The following is a 7,505-nucleotide window of genomic DNA, read 5'->3' on the forward strand; positions in this document are numbered from 1 at the left end:
GCAACCCGGGCATGTGCCCTGACCGGGAATCGAACCCCAACCGCCTGGATCCTAGGTCGACGCTCAACCGCTGAGCCACACTCGGCCGGGCGGGAATTATTTTTTAAATAACAATTTACCAAATGGTTCAGGCTGTTGCTTTCTTGCAAGGGAATGCCTCAACCCAGTGAGAAAACATACAAATCATATGTAATATATATTTATATCCCCGAAATGGTGGCATTTGGATAACATCCAATTTCCATACCTCAAGTTTTGGACCTAAGGAAGTGGGAAATGTCCTGGGATCCATGGAGTGGTTTTCCTGGGTTATATTTTGGGCAGATAGGACATCTGCTGTGCACCTTATGAGTTACAGTAGGAGGCTTCCTTGAAATTATCCTTTTACGACCCCAGTGTGTTAGCTCATGTACATGCTGGAGTACAGGGAGTTGGGCCCCATAGGTGAAATAAGTTTCTGAGGGGGTCTAAGCCATGTCTGCCTGTCTGGGTCAAAGATTACCCCTTTCTGTTGCCATGTTATTTATTTATTTATTTTTTGTAGCTGTGTATTGAAACTGGAAAAGATCACCTTTTATTGATTAAATAGAAAGCAAAGAACACTCTTGGATTTGGATGGCTTTGCTGCTCGATGCCACTTGCTTAGCTGCAGTGGGCAAAATGATTTCCTTTTGTTTTCATGGTGGCAGCTTTAGAATGTCCTGGGATTTTGATAATTGTCAGTTGTTTTGGTTGCTGTACGGCAGCTAAAAATTCTGCTACCAGTTTTCCATTTTTTTATGGGCTGCTCTGAAAAAGTTAAGAAGCCTTGATCTTTCATAACATTCCAAAGTAATGAGTTACACCAAATGCATATTGACTTTTAGTGTGAATACTAGCTATTTGATTTTTGGCCAATTGACAAGCTTGAGTTAGAGCAACTAGTTTAGCTTGTTGGGAAGATCTTATTTCAGGTAGATAAGAACTTTCAATTATGTCCACATGGAAGTTATCACATATCCAGCTCGGTAATGTTCCTATTTATTTTTCAGATAAGATTTATCTGTGAACCAAATTAAATCAGTATTATCCATCGTTGTTTCCTGAAAATCACTCCTAGAAACAAGAAGGTGGTCAGTAAACAAAATACAATTGTGGGTGTCTTCATCTTATAAAGAGGGTAACAAAGTTGTCGGGTTAAGGTAATTACACCGAGTTAAAGTAATGCTAGGTGTAGAGAGTAGGAGCAGTGAAATCGTCTGACAGAGAAATGTTGAGTGTGATGAGAGTTCTGCAAAGATTCAACAGAATGAGGAACATAAGTAGTTAAAGGAGAGCCCAGAACTCTCTCTTCTGTCTGTTTACGTCACATAGCTGTAGTGGAGATTGGCCTCATACAGGGAGGGAGTCCTGTTGCTACTGAGTCTAGATGCTGACTGTAATACCCTATAGGTCTATGATGACCTCCGTGTTTCTGACTTAGATCTCCTAAAGCATTTCCCTTACTTTCATATGTGAAAAGGAGGGAGGGAAGTTTATAATTTGGATGTCCCAGAGCAGGAGCTTTAGACCGTACTTCATTTAGAGCTTCTACAGCTTGTTTCCTTTTGGGGTTTTATTTAATTGGATCAGGTGGATTTGACTTTAATAGGGCATATAGAGGCTGGGCTATTAATGAAAAGTTAGGAACCTAATTTTGACAATATCCAGTCAAACCCAGGAATCTTCTAAGTTGTCTTCTCGTTTTTTCGAAGAGGGAAAGAGAGGATTCCTCTAAGTCTTTCAGGGTTAATCAGTGGTTCATCTTTAGATATGAGGTGGCCAAGGAATTTTACTTGAGGTAAGCAAAATTGAAGACTATCCTTTGAGACTTTGTGTCCTTTATAGCTAGCTGTTGTAATGGGTAAATCGTGTCCTTTTGGGAGTCTAGTAATGTCCCAGTGCATAAAAGTAGATCATTCATATACTGAATTAGAGTGGAACCTTTGGGAAATTTAACCTCATTTAAATCAGTTTTTAATATTTGGGAGAAATAAGTGGGACTTTCTGTATATCCCTGGGACATTGCAGTCCAAGTACATTGCTGATTTTCCCAGGTGAAGGCAAAGAGATATTGACTGCCTTTTTCTTTTTTTCTCTTTTTTTAAATATATCGTTATTGACTTCAGAGAGAGGAAGGGAGAGGGAGAGAGAGATAGAAACATCAGTGATGAGAGAGTCACTGATCGGCTGCCTCCTGCACGCCCCCTGCTGGGGATCGAGCCCGCAACCCGGGCCTGTGCCCTGACCTGGAATTGAACAGCGATCGCCTGGATCCTAGGTCAATGCTCAGCCCGAGCCACGCCCAGCCGGGCTTGACTGCCTTTTTCTATTGGAATGCCGAAAAAGGTACTACATAAATCTATTCTGGAAAAATATTGGCAGTCCACAGGAATGGCTGATAATAGAGTATGTGGGTTTGGAACCACAGGATGTCTGGGAATAACTATTTTATTTATAGCTACAAGATTCTGTACAAATCTCCATCCTTTCCCATTTGGTTTCTTTCCTGGAAGGATAGGAGAATTACAGGGGCCCGTACATGGAATAATAAGCCGCCCCTTTCTGTTCCTCACCCAAGGATATGTTTTTCATTAAGTCCCTTCTTAAGTAATCTTATATAATGGACTAAACTCCAGCTAGTGCATCAGGTCTTAAAGGATATTGGTGAATATTAGGTAGAGGCAAAGTATTATCAATAGTTATTTTAATAGGAGGAGCAGACTTGATCTTGCCAATATCTGCCCTGGAAAGGGCCCAAAGTTGCATTGGCACATCCTGTCACAAACATTTGGTTTCAAGATAATTTTCCTCTGGTGGAAATTCCTTTAAAATCATTATTTTCCCAATTGGTTCAGTATCTGATTCATTTAGTTCCAAATATATTTCACCCTTCCAGGAAAAGGGCATGTGGGTATCATGGATTTCAAGAAAATCGATCTTTCCTTATCAGGTGAATTGGGGCTGATTTGCCCAGTAAAAATATAAGTTGCCCCATAACATTCCCTAGTTGAAGGTTCTGATCTAAAAACAGTCATTGGGCCCGGCCGGGCGTGGCTCAGCGGTTGAGCGTCGACCTAGGATCCAGGTGATCAGGGTTCGATTCCCGGTCAGGGCACATGCCCGGGTTGCGGGCTGGATCAATGACTCTCTCATCATTGATGTTTCTATCTCTCTCTCCTTTCCTCTCTCTGAAATCAATAAAGATATATTTAAAATAAATAAAAAATAAAAACAGTCATTGGTTGGTTAGATACCCCTGCCATTTTTACAAAAGCTTTACTTTGAGGGAGAGGGAAACTTAGTTGGGTAGGGTTAAGAACAGATAAAGTAGCCCCATTGTCAATCACAATTTCTTCTAAAGCATTTGTAAGGAGAAGGGGAAACCCCTCTCATAGTCTTTGGAGCAGCCCTATGTTTGTTTCTGGGGGTTTTTTTCTTTGTAAATCCCTTTTCAGTTTTCTACACTCTTTCTCATGGGGACCTGGCTTTTTACAGTAAAAAAAGAGTCCTTTCTCCTCTTGTCTACGAGACCTCTGAGCAGATCTGACTTGTTTAATTGTTGGAGCTGTATGTTCATAATTTTGGCAGCTTTATCTTTTTATACCTTTAGAACAGTTTTAGATAGTGGATCAACCAGAATAGCCATCATGGGTGGTCTGCCAGTTTAATTTCTGTTGTTTGATCAAAATTACAAGCTCTTCATCCAGTCCTTCCAAAGATGCACAATTTAGTAAGGGATCATTTTTATGATCCTTGAAACTGTCCAGAGACAGACCTGAGTATTGTTTGAAAGTTTTGTCAAAACATTCAAAGAAATCAGCACTGGTTGATCAGGTTTTCTTTTATATTTCTGGTTCTTGGTCCAGTCCATTTTCCAAGGAAAAATGGCTTGATAAAGTTGGTGGGGTAATTCCCTGCATTTTTCCAGGTCTGTCTGTCTGTTTTAAAAATCCTCTACAGGAGTATGCCAGAGAACCTTACTCAAGCATTTTGTTTATTGCCTTGCTCTCAGAAACCAGTTGGTGTTTTAACTGGAATAGGTGAGAATAGCCAGGATCACACGTTCTAACAGTTAAATTAAATTCCTTTGCAAACCCATGAGGGTCCTGGAGAGGGTCAGGGAAATCTTTAGATTTCTTAATTCTGTTCTAGTCCAAGGCCACATACAATCGCTAGTTCCCCTCTACCTAAGACAGGCTTTTCTTTGAAAGGCATTGCTAGAATTCCTGAATTATCTTTCTCTGCATTTGTATTCTCATTTCCCCCTAGGTCAGTCAGGAGTGCTAACAGAGGAGATCTAGGAGAAGGAAGAGGGGAGGGGTGGGAAGTCTGCCCAGGAAGCTCAGAGAGAAAGGGTGTATTGGAGGCGCTGTAGAAGGCGGAATAGGGTCTTGGCATTTATCGGCTTCAGAAGCCTTCTTTAGTTCTGAGAGAGTCTCTAAAATTTTCTTCTTTTCCTGTAGGGAAGATATTTTATCTGAGCCTCTGCGAGAAGCTTCTAATTTTCAATCAAGATAAGCTTCCGATTCATTCAATTTAATTTTAGAGCAGGCTTTTTCTAATTGTATGTGCAGAAAAATTCAGTTTGGAGGTGGCAAAGGTCCCCACTTTGGCCATTTCTAGTTGATATCATTTTTAGTTAAATTTTCTCATTTCTGTAGACATTTGCAAGTTGAGATTCCATACAAATTGTAGGGAATCTTAATGGGGGGTGGCGGGGGCTGGGTCTCTTGGGGTCTTTAACTTTAGAGGCACAATTTCCCATTTTAATTTTAGTCTTTCTTTGTCTATCTGTAGAGCCTGAGCAAATTTTCTAGGGATATCATGTAGTGGTTTGAAGTGTGCTGCTTAGGGGTTGAGCTCCACGAGACTCAGACCCTCTAAGTATCATTCAACCTTTTATGTGCCTTGGTTTCTCTACCAGCTGTCTGAAACAACTGGAGGGGTTCAGGGCGATTGGTGATCAACCCTCATGGGCACCCCCCTGGACAATCCCGTCAGTTTAACAACAGTTGATTTGGAATTTCCCTGTGGGGCTCCTGCACATCCGGAGGAATGACCTTTGACACCTCCACAATGGTTCCTGGTTGCCTAAGAAACCCGAGATTGAGGCTAGAGGAAGGACGTGCCCTTTATCTTCAGAGCTGAACTCATTTATACAGCAAAGATTTTTGTTCAGACTCTCAGAAAGCAATTCCAGTTGAAAAGCCAAAATCAAAACCACCCACCAGTTTCAACTTCTATCCTTTATTGCCACCTGGAGAATGTTCTAAGAGCAGCTCAGATAAAGTCAGACCCTCTACCACAAGCAAGGGAAGGCCCTGGATTCAAGAGACAATTTACCCAAGTTGACTGGATGTGGCGGGAGCCAGTGGGGCTGGATCCTAACACCGGGTCTGGGTCTTCCTGGGTGAGCTTCTTTGTAATCCTACTGACTACATCAAGTAAATCTCAATGGATTGAGGTAATGTAGTTTTGTCCTTTATTTTATTCATTACACTCAAAAGAGGAGACGTAAGTGGGTTACATGAAATCCACTGGTGATAGATTAGGGAATCAGGAGAAAGCAAAATGGGGAAATCTTGCTAAATAAGTAATAGTTAAAAATAAAAAATATATAATATAATGCATAGATATAGTAAAAACTGATAACTTCTGATCATAAGATTTTTAAAATAGCTAAATGATAAATAAATAACTGATGGGGGCAGTTGACTCTGGGCAGCCTTCCTCTGCAGTCCCAAGTCATTACTGAAGGGAACTAGATAAATTTGCATAGAAGTTTAAGGAAAGTGCTCCCTCACATGCCAGAGCTCAAGTTACGAGTCTATTTTAGCCAGCCTGTGGCTTGCGCCCTGGTGCACGCCACAAGCCTCTCCAGTTCCTGCTGTGCCGGCCGTGGGGTGCTCGGGAAACAGGGGTTGAGACTGGGACTTGTAGTACAGAGCAGTGACCTTGGAAACCCAAAGGCTGCCTTCTTGGGCAAGCTTGGTGCTCGGAGTAGGATCCCCTTCAAAACCCACTGGATTTTGCACAAAGGGTAAGAGGTTTAATTTGGAAATGCAGGCTTGGGCATCTCAGAACAAAAGCCAAAAGGGACATGAGGTATGCATTTTTATTATATCTACTTGAGGAATTGTGGTCAGAACATTTCATTCTTTTTATACAAAGGCAAGCAGTTCAAACGCCTAGACGTGCCCACCCGCCTGAGGTACTGAACCTCAGTTCCTTATCAGGAAGGTTCACCGAGGCCCAGGACAGAGCAGCAAGGGCTGAAGGAAGGGCTCTATCATCTGGCCACTCCTGCTGCCTTCCTCTCCCCACCCCAGACCCACCCTGTAACACACACACTTTCTCTCTCTCCTAGGGGCCATCAACACTTCCAAAGTCAATGTAAGATCTTCATAAGGACTGTGGGAAGTTCTTATCCCATGAGTTATCTAAGCAATATAATGGGCAGAGTCTTTAAATCATTTATAGGGTGGTTCTGGGATAACTTGATGTTTGCTCATCAGGTATAATAACTTTATTACATGGACTATCTAGTGTTCATAAAACAGTAACAGTGACGCACAAACTGGTGGTATGGTTGATTATTTCATTTATTGCACAACTTTTATTGAGCACCTACTATAGGCCAGAAGCTACACTAAGGTCTGATGATATGATGATAGAAGACATGGTCCCTGGCCTCAAGATACCCGATAGATATTGTGATATTACATGAAAAATGTATCCTAGTCTGTGCCTCCTGCTCCCGACACAGGGCTCCTGACACCCTGTAAGTTCCTGGGTGGTAAGAGCACTGGGAGCAGCTTTTGTCCTGATAGTTGTTCTTTGACCCCAGGTCCCAACATAGGGCTTTTGACACCCCCATATGTTCCTGGGTGAGAACAGCGTCTTTTGTTCTAATGAGGAAACTCCGGGTGGGCTCCAGGATGAGGGATGCTCACCAGACTTAGCAAAGCCATGGGTGGAAGCTCGGAGTTCTCAGCCTCACCCCATTCTCTTGAGAAAGGATAAGGTTTGAAAATAGTTAATGATTAACCATGAAGTCTCCACCAAAACCCCCATAGGATGGGATTTGGGGGGCTTCCAGGTTTGCAAACACATCCTCACCTGGAGGGTGGTGCTCCCCAATCCACGGGCACAGAAGCTCCTGCACGCGGGACCCTCCCAGACCTCGCCCCGTGTAGCTCTTCATCCGGCTACGCGTCTGTACCCTTCATGCCCTTGAACAAGCCGGTGAATGTAAGTGGGTGTTCCCCTGAGCTCTGTGGGCTGCTCTAGCAAATTAATGGGAGCCAAGGGAGGAAGGGGTCAGTCTGTAGCCAAATGAGAAAGAAGCTGTGGGCAACCTCGAGACCTACTACTGCTTCAACTGGCATCTGAAACGGGAGGGGCAATCGCGTGCCACCCAGCCCTAACCCTGTGGGATCTGACGGTACCTCCCGGTCTGAAGGGTGGGAGTGAGTTAAATTGCA

Source organism: Miniopterus natalensis, chromosome 9, assembly GCF_054644295.1.
Source record: "Miniopterus natalensis isolate mMinNat1 chromosome 9, mMinNat1.hap1, whole genome shotgun sequence".
Classification (NCBI taxonomy): Eukaryota; Metazoa; Chordata; class Mammalia; order Chiroptera; family Miniopteridae; genus Miniopterus; species Miniopterus natalensis.